Here is a 13319-nt window from a genome sequence, read left to right as displayed (position 1 = left end):
ACAGCTGCCCCTATTTAAGTTTCTTTGTCCGGGGAGTCAAGAGACGAAGTCTTAGAATTGACGGGACGAAGATACTTAAATATTAACATTTGCACTGCTTTTGGACATAAAAATACGCTTTCAGATTTTCAAAAACATGAATGCCATGCAACATTTCATTTATGAATGCAAGACAATCGAACCGGAATCTACGGGCTGTGTCACACCACCAAGGGATTTATAGACATCAAGGTAGAAAGAACGGGCAACAAACAGACAGGTACAAGCTGTTCTTTGGATCGAACTTGCCACTTGACCGAGAGATACAAACAAGAAATGGGTACAAGCTGCTCTTGGGATCGAACTTGACACTTGACCGGAAACATAGACATATAGGCAGATACAAGCTGTTCTTTGGATCGAACTTGACACTTGATTGAAAATACAAACAGATAGACAGACACAAACTGTTCTTGGGATCGAACTGGCCGTTCGGCTGGAGACATAGACAAAAGGGTTGATACAAGCTGTTTCTTTGGATCGAACTTGCTTGTTGGATTATCACCACATCATGTGGGAGAGTGCAGACTGTTCTCTTAGATCGAACTTGTCGTTTGACCGATAACAAAGCATAAGCTGGGTACAAACTGTTCTTCAGATTGAACTTGCCGTCTGACTGATAACAAAGCATGAGCTGGGTACAAACTGTTCTATCGAACTTGCCGTTTGACCGATAACAAAGCATAGGCTGGGTACAAACTGTTCTATCGAACTTGCCGTTTGACCGACAACAAAGCATAGGCTGGGTACAAACTGTTCTATCGAACTTGCCGTTTGTCCGGAAGCATAGGTATACAAGCAGGTACAAGTGGTTCTTTTTTGGATCGAACCTGGCACTTGACCAGTGACAAGATACCAATTGAAAGTCTGGCTTAACAAGATACCAATTGAGGGTAAATTGTCATTGACTTGATTTGAAAATAGACATGACCATTTTTTGTTGGCCCAAGAGTAATTTGAATTGAAAATTGACATTGACATTGACATTGAAATTGAAATTGGAATTGAATTTGACATTGGATATTGGAAAGTTGCAATTGACATTGAGATTGGATTGAAATTGGAATTTGACATTGGAATTGGATTGGAATTGGAATTTGACATTGGAATTGGATTGAAATTGGAATTTGACATTGGAATTGGATTGAAATTGGGACTTGATATTGGAATTGGATTGAAATTGGAATTGGAGATTGACATTGACATTGTCATTGGATGTCAACATTGGAATTGGAGATTGACATTGACATTGTCATTGGATGTCAATATTGGAATTGGAAATTGACATTGACATTGTCATTGGATGTCAATATTGGAATTGGAAATTGACATTGACATTGTCATTGGATGTCAATATTGGAATTGTTATTGAAGTTGAGATTGCTTTGAATTTTGACAATTGAAATTGAATTGGATTTGACAGTTGAATTTGAAATTGGAATTGACAGTTGGAATTGAGTTTGACAGTTGAAACTTTGATTGAATTTGGCAGTTGAAAGTTGGATATGCAACATGTATGTATGATATAGCAAGATTATTGGATGCATGAGCACGTAAAATGCATGATTATGCATGTATGAATGCTTGAAATGCATGATTGATTGGCAGTTTGACGGAGAAGTTTCACAAAGGCAGACAAGACATTGGAAGATTGGGCACGTAGTGGCTCGTGCTGCAACATATTCACAGGGGAAAAACCTCTTTGGAGAGACCGTCGTTTGAGAGACGTATCAAAACCATGGCTGAGGGCAATAAGACTTGTAAAGGAGGACCTTTGGAAGGTTCTTGGATACAGGTCGCCGTTGCTAGGCGTGTCAGTGCTGGATAAACATTGGATGTTCGTATCTGTGGTCAATGCTTTCATATTTTTTCATTCTTTTCATTTTTCAACCCCACTTTTGCCTGAACCGCCCTTTCGGGTTTTCGATTCACCGGGGAATAAGTATTCTTTTCACTGCCCCATTTTTGCCTGAATTTCCTTCATAGGTTGTCAATCAGCGGGGTGCTCATTTTTGCCTAAGCCGCCCTTTCGGGTTTTCAACTTAGCGAGCTTTTCATTTTCATTTTTTCATTTTGTCATTTCATTCTGTTTTTTCATTCTTGCCATTGACCACAGATCATCCCGGGGAGTAACCTGCTTGTAACATGTATTGAAATAGACATTGATATTCATTTATTCATGCATGTTTCATTGAAATGTACCCTATTGCTCAGGTTTGCTTTCAAAATAGACAGAAAAAGATTTTTCAATTTTCAAAAATGTTTGTTTCAGACATTGACATTATCAAAATAGAAAGAAAATGTTTTGTATATAGCATTGAAAGTAGGAAGAAGAATAGAGTTTCAAACAATAGAAAGGCTCAAATTGATGTAGAAGAGTGAAAGTCAGCCAAAGGAATGGCTTCACGGATTTGCAAAGCTTGGAAAATGGTAATTTTATTGGTTGGTGATACATTGAACACGATGACCGCTACATTTCATAGAAATTTTGAATTCACAAGTACAGAAGCCTCTGATGAAGAAGATCATTGACAGTTGCAGATGCCCCAAGGGGTGATGGTGATTTGCCAGATATAGTTACTTGTCTTTTATTGTCAACCTCATTTTTGCATGAACCGCCCTTCCGGGTTTTCGGCTCATCGAGGCGCTCATTCTTGCCTGAGTTGCGTACAATCTCAGCGAGCTCTTTCATATTCATTTTTTGTCCCTAACTTTTGCCTGGATCGCCCTTTCGGGTTTTCGATCCACCGGGAAGCGCATTTTTGCCTAGGCCGCCCTTTCGGGTTTTCGACCTACCACGCTGTTCTTTTCTTTCTAGACAAAGTATTTCTTGACTATATCGGCATTGACAGGATTTGGAAGCTCAACACCATCCATGTGTGTAAGAATCAAAGCACCACCAGAGAAAGCCTTCTTGACAACATAAGGACCTTCATAGTTAGGTGTCCACTTGCCCCTTGGGTCGGGTTGCTGACTTATCCTTCTTTTCAGTACAAGTTCGCCTTCCTTGAATTCTCGAGGTCTGACTTTCTTGTCAAAAGCATTCTTCATTCGCACTTGATACAACTGTCCATGAGCCATAGCATCCATACGTTTCTCTTCAATCAGATTCAATTGATCATACCGACTCTGACACCATTCAGCCTCAGTTAACTTTGCTTCCATGATCACACGAAGAGATGGAATCTCCACTTCCAGAGGGAGAACTGCTTCCATACCATATACCAGAGAGAAAGGGGTTGCCCCGGTTGAGCTGCGCACTGTAGTACGGTAACCATGCAAGGCAAAAGGTAGCATTTCATGCCAGTCTTTGTAAGTAGTGACCATCTTCTGAACAATCTTCTTGATGTTCTTGTTAGCGGCCTCAACTGCACCATTCATCTGAGGTCTGTAAGGAGAAGAGTTGTGATGTTCAATTTTGAATTCTTCACATAAAGCTTGCATCATGCTATTGTTCAGATTGGAACCATTGTCAGTGATGATTTTGTTGGGAACACCATATCGACAGATGATATTATTCTTGATAAACTTGACAACCACTTGCTTGGTCACGTTTGCATAGGAGGCAGCCTCAACCCACTTGGTGAAGTAATCAATTGCCACTAGAATGAAACGATGTCCATTGGAAGCCTTTGGTTCAATTCTTCCGATCATGTCAATGCCCCACATAGAGAAAGGCCATGGGGAAGAGATAACATTGAGAGCATGTGGAGGCACATGAATCTTGTCAGCATAAACTTGACATTTGTGGCATCTTTTGGCATGTCTGTTGTAGTCATGTTCCATAGTTATCCAGTAATAGCCGGCTCTTAATAGTTTTCTTGACATGGCGTGACCCGAAGCATGGGTCCCAAAGGTACCATCATGTACATCATGCATCAATTTCTCAGCTTCTTGTTTATCAACACATCTCAACAAGACCATGTCATAGTTCCTCTTGTATAGGATTTCTCCGTCCAGAAGGAATCTGCTAGCCCATCGTCTCAAAGTCTTTTTATCCCTGTTGGAAGCACCAGGTGGATATTCACGATTCTGCAAGAATTGCTTGATGTTGTAGTACCAAGGCTTTTTATCATTCACATCTCCATCAGCTTGATCTGGCATATTTTCAATGGTAAACACATGAGCGGGTCTATCAAGACGCTGCACTTTGATTACGGGCACATCATTCCAGTGATTCACACGAAACATGGAAGACAAAGTAGCGAGAGCATCAGCCATCTGGTTTTCATCCCGAGGGATGTGGTGCAGTTCAACCTTTGTAAAGTATGTCAACAGACGTCTTGCATAGTCACGGTATGGGATCAGCTTCTCATGATGAGTCTCCCATTCACCCTTTATCTGATTGATAACAAGTGCAGAATCTCCATAGATGTCAAGGTGCTTAATTCTCAGATCGAGGGCTTCTTCAATGCCCAAGATGCATGCTTCAAATTCAGCTATGTTGTTTGTGCAGTCAAAGGTTATTCGAGCGGTGAAAGGAATGTGGTGCCCCTGCGGAGTTACAATGATGGCCCCAATTCCTTTACCATAAACATTAACAGCACCATCAAACACCAATCCCCATTTGCTATTGGGATCTGGCCCTTCATTGATCAGTGGCTCTTCACAGTCTTTTGCTTTCAGATACATAACTTCTTCATCAGGGAAATCAAACTTAATCGGCTGGTAATCATCAAGAGGTTGACAAGCAAGGTGCTCAGCAAGGACACTTCCTTTGATTGCTTTCTGAGCTTTGTACACAATATCATATTCGGACAATAACATTTGCCAACGTGCGGTCTTTCCAGTAACAGCAGGCTTCTCAAAGATGTACTTGATTGGATCCATTCGGGATATCAACCAAGTCGTATGATTCACCATATAGTGACGCAGGCGTTTGGCAGCCCAGGCTAAAGCACAACAAGTCTTTTCAAGCATTGTATACCGAGTCTCACAGTCGGTGAACTTCTTGCTCAGATAGTAGATAGCATGCTCTTTCTTACCAGTCTCATCTTGTTGACCGAGAACACAACCCACTGAATCGTCTAACACTGACAGATACATAATCAAAGGCCTCCCTTCCACTGGCGGGACAAGGATAGGTGGTTCCAACAGGTATTCTTTAATGCTATCAAAAGCTTCCTGACATTCATCATTCCATACAACAGGCTGATTCTTTCTGAGCAATTTGAAAATTGGTCCACAGGTAGTAGTCATGTGAGATATGAATCTTGAAATATAGTTTAGACGTCCGAGGAAACCTCTGACTTGCTTCTCAGTTTGAGGGGCCGGCATCTCTCTGATGGCTCGGACTTTTTCAGGGTCAACTTCAATGCCTCTCGGGCTGACAATGAAGCCCAGCAACTTTCCGGATCGTACACCGAATGTGCACTTGTTAGGATTCAACCGCAGCTTGTACTTTCTCAGTCTTTCAAACATCTTTTTCAAATACACAAGATGCTGCTCTTCATCACTTGACTTCACAATCATATCATCAACATATACTTCAATTTCTTTGTAAATCATATCATGGAACAAAGTTGTCATACCTCTTTGATAGGTAGCACCAACATTTATCAAGCCAAACGGCACTACTTTATAACAGAACGTTCCCCATGGAGTGATGAAGGACGTCTTTTCTCTATCTTCAGGAGACATCCGTATCTGATTATAACCAGAGAAACCATCCATGAAGGAGAATACTTTGGATTGAGCAGTACTGTCAACAAGCACATCAATATGAGGCAATGGGAAGTTATCCTTTGGACTGGCTTTATTCAGATCTCTGTAATCAACACACATTCGAACTTTCCCATCTTTCTTTGGTACTGGTACGATGTTGGCAATCCACTCAGGGTATTCAGCTGTCATGAGGAAACCCGCATCAATTTGCTTTTGTACTTCAGCCTTGATCTTAAGAGCCATGTCTGGACGAGACCTTCTCAATTTCTGTTTGACAGGAGGACATTCAGGTCTTGTCGGTATCCGATGTTCCACAATCTGGGGATCTAGACCCGGCATATCTTCATAGGACCATGCAAAGACATCTGGATAATCATGGAGAAGCTGAATGATTTTCTTTTTCACTTCTGGCTCGAGTGCAGCACCAATCTTGATCTCTCGCTTGTTCTCTTCAGTACCCAGGTTGACGAGTTCAATCTCCTCCTGGTGAGGCTGAATGGCTCTTCTTTCTTGCTCAAGCAGTCGAGTGATCTCATACGGTATCTCTTCATAATCATCATCCTCATCTTCAGCTTCATATACAGGGAATTCAAAATTTGGAGGAACCATAGGGTCACTGTGTTCAACGGGTTTATTGTGGTTCAATCTGCATAATATGATTGGGATGATTTTAGAAAAATGTCTTTCTATGCAGATTTTTAAAATTAATAAGAAAAATACAGATGTTTTGGTTTTTTCTGGCATTACCATTATTTCCAAGAAAAAGGCACTAAAAAGTAAAAAAAACAAAGAGTCGTGAGAAAAACGACAACTTTTATTGATAACGGCAATGCCGAGACAAACACGCCCTTACAATGACATCACTTTCGCCTTGGGCAGAGCGAAAGGATTGTTATTTTGAAAACAAGAAAACATGAGCAACAAGACACATTACATGGAAGCATGCATGACTAAAGGAACATCAATGGCTTCCCAATTTCTCACAGTGCCTCCTGGTATAACAAAAGTGGGCACGTAACTACTCCCAGCAGCACCTTCAGTAATAGCATTGATGAACCCAGCACTGTAGAAAGTTCCCTTTGAAACAGCAGATGTCGGGGAGAATCCAAGGCCCTCTTTACGCTTGTTTTCCAGAATCTGAATCACTTTGCCCCAGCCAGCAGCTTGCCCTTGTTGAACAGCCCTCTGGGCATCTTTCAGTGAAGCCATAGCAGTACCAGCCCTTCGGGGTTCTGCACCCTCCACGGTCAAGCCTTGAAACGACGTCCCTTCAGCGGACCCGGCTTCAACACAAGAGAAGGATGATACTTGGCTAACTAGAAATGCCTCTTCACCATGCACAGTGACAATCTTACCATTCCTCATGAACTTGAGCTTCTGATGCAATGTAGAAGTTACCGCTCCAGCGTCATGGATCCACGGCCTTCCGAGGAGACAACTGTAAGAAGCGTTGATGTCCATGACTTGGAAAGTGATTTGGAACGTCTCTGGACCAATGGTAATTGGCAAGTCTACCTCTCCGAGAACGTCCTTGCGGGATCCATCAAAAGCTTTAACCAGATAGCTGCTACCCCTCAGGGAAATTCCGTGATGACTTAATTGCCTTAGTGTGGACTCAGGCATTACATTCAACGATGATCCAGTGTCCACCAACACGTTGGATATCATATCAGATCCACACTGCACCGAGATGTGTAGAGCCAAGTTGTGATGTTTCCCTGCTGCGGGGAGTTCATCATCACCGAATCCCAAACTGTTGCAAGCAGTGATATTACCCACTATTCCATTGAACCGCTCCACAGAGACTTCGTGATCAACGTAAGCTTGCTCAAGTATCTTCATTAACACCTTTCTGTGAGCTTCTGAGCTCATGAGCAGAGATAAGATAGATATTTTTGAAGGAGTTTGTAGCAGCTGGTCAACGATCTTATAGTCACTTTTCTTGATAAGCCTCAGAATTTCATCCAGATTAGACTCTTCGATGGGCTGGCCCGAGGGGCTGGCATTCTCTTCCTCAAGGTTAGCCATGTTTCTTCTCTTGTACAATCTTGTCTGATGAACTCTATCTTGCGAGCACGAGCCACTTTTTAGACTGCGGCAGAAGAACCAGGAGACAATGAGCACGGGAAGCCATTTGTGACCGATGAATGATGCATATGATGCATGATATGCAAATGCGAAAAGACTCTTTTTTTTTTTTGTCAGAGGACTTGTCAAAGTGGTTGTAAACATCACGGAGAAACACGGTTTTATTTGAAAATCTTGAGCAAAACTAGAAGTTTAGTTGAGATGGTATCACTTGGTGTTCACATCCGTGATGTTCAAAAGATGACTTGTCTAAGTCCTCCTATAAATGCATGGAAAAAAGTTTATGCATGTATGCATGAATGCATGAATGCATGATTATGTTCAAGTTCGGAGAAAACATGGTGGGTTTGAAGTTCAAAGTCGAGGAGTCATGGGTGGACACGGTGTCCGGTAAAACTAGGGCTTTAGGATAATAGTAACCGGGTTCTAAAAAGGTTCCCAAGTTGCAACCTCTCCGACGTATCTCATGGTGTCACGAGACAACCCTCGCTCCATGATTATACGTGGAAGGTCTAACTTGAGTGTAGTATCGCGTGACGACTAAAACTCGAGACAACACCCGGTTTAGCCTCCGCACTACATCCTAGAAAATGGCCATGGATGGGTTTGGTTATCTACGGTTCATAGCGTCATAGAACAATTAGAAGCAAAGTGCCTAAACGCGACAACTCGCGCCGACAACATCACCCCCAAAATGCCTCAGCTATGTGGGATTGATCGCATAATCCAAAACACGAGGCAACCCCCGGAATGAATTGTCGATTATATCCCTCCTAAATCCTAAGTTCACTCAGCCCGGGTGCAGGACTTTTGATATTCTCACCCCCACACGTTTGCAAGAATTTAAACATTTATTCACATAGGAAAGCAAGTAAAGGAAGCAAGTAAAAATACAAGCGCAAGCGTGGAAATAAAGACTAGGCGTAACTCTCGTATCTCCCCAGTGAAGTCGCCAGCTGTTTTATCTTGGTTTTCGGGTGTCAAACATTGATTATGTTTGAACCTTTTAAACCGGTGATATCTTGTTTTTTCTTGGGAAGGGAAAAAGTAAGCAAAACCCTTGAGAATCGAGGTCCGGGAGTTGTTTTCGCTACGGGAAGGTGTTAGGCACCCATAACGACTATAGTAACCTATAGGAACCGTCTTTAATTTCTACGCGCGCGCTTTTATTTTTAAATGCTATTTGAAAATGTTATTTACACCTAAAATTTGCTAAGTGAAGAATTGGAGGGGGAAGAAAGTGTTTGAATTTTTATTTTAGTTGAATTGAAGGAATTTTGTTCCTTGCCTACGTACCCGTTTAAGGGATCAAATCCACCGTAGTTCTCTTTCAAAAATGTTTTTGTTTTTGTTGGTTGATTTTAAGTTTGAAAATGGAGTTTGAAGAATAGAAAGAGGCCTCAAGGGCATGAGATTGGAAAATAGTGAGGTTGAATTAGTGAATTGCAAAATATGGTCAAGATAGGATTAGAGTTCATTGAAATTTGATTAAGAAAATGGAAAAGGAAAATACAATGGGATTTTGATCCCAAGGTTTATTATGAAAAATGTTTGAATGATGCTTGTTTATATTTTTTGGAAAATGATTTTTCTAAGTATAAAGCCTAAACATACATCTAAACATACAATCCTAAACATACATCTAAACATGCATATTCTAGCTATATAGTGATGTGTGTGCATGTGTCGGTGCTTGTGTCGGTGTACATTATTAGAGTCCATTGTCCTTTACATCATACCCTAGATACATTCTATGGCCTCTTTGCCAAGAAATTAAAAGCATAAGAAGAATATTACAAAATTTCCTAAGTGTTTACATTCTAACTTTGGTACAAATCATATTGCAAGAAGAATAGAGATGAAAATGGGATGGGATGATGATGCTTATGGTGAATATGAAATATGAAATGAAAAGGTTAGTGGCACAAGATATGAAACCAATCAAAGCTATCATAACAAAAGTAAAAAGATTAACATAAAAACAAGCAAAAATAATGCAAAGTAGGCCTAAAGATTTATTAATGATGCAAGGCTTGAACAAAACCTATAACTCCCATGGTTTAACACATTTTTAAGATGTGAAATCCAAGTTTAAAAATGAGAATTCAAGAGAATTAGCAAGCCTTACATTTTAATGTGAATTTTAGGCCTATTTTACACCACCTATTCACCAACATTACTTGCAAAGCAAGCAAGTGAGTAACCAAATGCACATGACCAGTAGGAAATATACTCAAACTATGGTAAATTCTTCACAAAAACACCCCTCATGAATCACGAATGTGCATCAAAAATAGAAACAAAAATTGAACCAATTTTACCCTAATTTTAACATGAAATTCAAGAAATGTAACAAGAAACTACCTCAACATTTTTTATCAAGTTCTCCAGTGCACAACCAACACAAAAGCATCACAAAAATACTAAGAGAATCCTATAAATTTCGCTAAGGCTTCTTAAAATGTTTCAAGCATGCCAGGGGTGTGATTATCAAACAATAACATGGAAATAGCAAAAACAAGCATTAGAACACAGGAAAAACGGGCTTAAGGCCCAAACCCACACACAAGTGGATCCTGGATCACCAGGCAGCCTGTGGACCGCAGGATTGATCCAGGAACCCTAAACCTAGATCTAACGGTGGGGATTCAGGTTTTAGGAGTGAACCAGACCGGTCTGACTGAACCAATCCGGTTCACTCCAGTATAAAAGCATGGAGACCGGTCCAAAATCATTCTAACCCTGGCTTTCTCTCTCTCTGCTTCAGATTCTCTCACACTCTCTCGTTCTTTCTTCATCGTTTCATTCATCTTCATGACTCTTGACTCATAAACATGATTTAAACCACAAACTAGCATGGATCTGACACAGAACGTTTCGCTTTGGTGATTTTCGAAGGATGAGGCTCTAACCGTTTCGAACTTGTGATTTTTTTGAAAGATGTTGTTTAAACCATTTCGAATTCGTAGTTTTTTGCAGGAAAGTATTCGGAACACTTCGATCTTGAAGTTTCTTGAAAGAAACTGTTCGAACTGCTTCGATTTTGACATTTTTGACATGAAATTGCTCGAAATAGTTTGAACTTGTTGTTTTTGGTGGAAAATTTGTTCGAAGCGATTCAAACTCTCACCGAATCGAAACGTTTTGGATATCTGGAGTTTTTTGGAATTGAAACCCTAATTCGATTCATCCTCTACGTTAATGATGAATTTACGCTCTGAATCAAAAGGTAAACGGTGAATTTTCGCTATTTTCGAAATTAGGGTTTCTTTTCAAAATTTTTTTTGAGCTTTTCGAACTTTCACTCCAATTCACCGTTTAATCCTTTTCGTATAACCTTCGATGATGATTATGGATGAAAACGAGAAGGTTTATGCGAGTTTACCTGGATTTGTTTGGAGGTTCGAACAACGAAAGATCCTGCACTTGTTCTTGATCGTTCTGATAAACTCTATGGAGGCACTGAAAATAAATCAGTTCTTCTTACTTTTTCTTTCGCCGATTCAGAACAAACTTCGATTATCTCTTCTTCTCTTTTCCCTTTGCCTCTGTGATCGTATGATTCACCACTCCAATGGTGAATTCATGCTTAAATTGCAGGGGAACGAGCTCAATGATGAAGATTACGCAAGTAATCTCTGAGAGTTCGTTGAATTCGAAAACGTTTCTTGATGAATTGCAAATTTTTGATTTCAATCCTTGGAATTTTGTGTTGATTTCTTGTACTTGATGATGAACTGATAGATTTGTGGTGGTTTTTGTTCGAATTTGTGAAGAATAGGCGTAATGTGTGTTTGTTACGGTGGCCGGAATTCTGTTATGGTGGTTTTTGCGGTGGCTGTGATGTTGGTTACGGTGGCGAAGGTTTCTCTGAAGAGAGAGAGAAAGTTTGTTAGAATTTTGATGAGGTGTCTTTTTGGAATGGGTGAATCTGACTCTTTGACCTGAGTTGGCACCATTTTATAGGTGCCAAGTGTTCCTCCTGCCCAATGAAATGCTGACACGTGTTCTGGACTCTAAAAAAAAAAAAAAAGACTATGGACCTATTTGCAATTTACTAAAATTGAAGGACTGGACTGTAATTGAGAAAAAGGACTTAAAACGAAAAAAAGGATTTAAGGGACCTAAAGGACTAAAAAGTAAAACCTAAAAAAGGACATAAGATGGCATAAAAGGACCAAAGTGCAATTTCTAAAAGTTTAAGGACTAAAATAAAAAATAATAAAAATTGGAATAAAATTGGTAAATTGGAGAGAACGTAAAGTGAAACCAATAAAATTGACAAAACGGACTAAAATGAACCAATGGCCTAAATGAGGTACTTTAAAGTAACCTCTCTCTGCCGAAATTTCGTGTGAAATGACCAAAATGCCCCTGGGGCTAAAAACGACCAAAAAAATGACTCAGATGCAAATTAAAATGGATTTTTTAACAGGGAGATGAAACAAAGACTTATACAAGCAAAATTAAAAGACTCAGAGACAATTTCTTGGAATTTAAACAGTGACTTGACACTTGAAAAGACTAAAATGCCCCTAGGGGCAAAACTGGCATAAAATGACTTCAAATGCAACTTTTGAAATGGATTTTGACATAGAACTGAAACAAGGGCTTATTCACACTATTTGAAAGGACTTAAACACATTTTTGAAAGACTGAGAGAAATTTGACATAGGAAATGACTAAAATACCCTTGCATGTGAATTCTGCAAATAACATTGAAATAAAATGCCGAAGAAGATGCAATTGATCAGAGACAATTCAAATGACTTATAATGCAAAAAAAAGAAGAATTAAACAAGTATTTTTAGGTCCAAAATTAGGGTATAACAGTAGGATACGCTATTAGCGAAATTTTTCTGGAAAAGTTGCGCTATTAGCGTATATTTCGCTAATAGCGTACTTCTTCGTTCCTGCAATTTTCAAATTTTCAAAATCTTTGTTCCTGCAATTTCTCAGCACAACCCAGCATATTTCAACCCTAGGTTTCATCCTATGTCTCTAAAACACAATAAAATCATGAAAAGGAATCAGAATCACAACATTGACACCAAATCATTCAAAACCCTTGTTTTTCAAATTTACAAAATGGGTCAAAATCAAAAGATGAATGTTTGTTGCATGTGGGTTATGATTATTGTTCCTTTTCCAACTATTATCATTAAAGAACAATCTCTATTCACAAATCAAAACTCTAACCCTAACCTAACCATCTCTAATCATGTCAAAAACATGGTTTTTTTTTCAAATTTAAGAACAAAGATAGGAAGAGAATCAAACCTGTTAGTGCATTGATTGGATGCAAGCAATAGAATGAATGATGCAAAGATGAATGCTTGGAACCAATTGACCCAAAAGAAAAGGGTTTTGATTTTTAGGGTTAGTGTGTGAGTGAGAGAAGTTTTTGTGTGTGAGAGTGAGAAAGGGAAGAATGAAACCGTAAAAGGAATAAGAGGAGTGGGTTGTGGGAAGTTATGGGGAGTTAATCCCCTGGGCCCACAAAAAATTTTTCTCCCACGCCAAACTCA

Source organism: Medicago sativa, chromosome 1, assembly GCF_051527215.1.
Source record: "Medicago sativa cultivar Bolivia chromosome 1, Bolivia_mono, whole genome shotgun sequence".
Lineage (NCBI taxonomy): Eukaryota > Viridiplantae > Streptophyta > Magnoliopsida > Fabales > Fabaceae > Medicago > Medicago sativa.
This window is presented reverse-complemented; position numbering follows the sequence as displayed.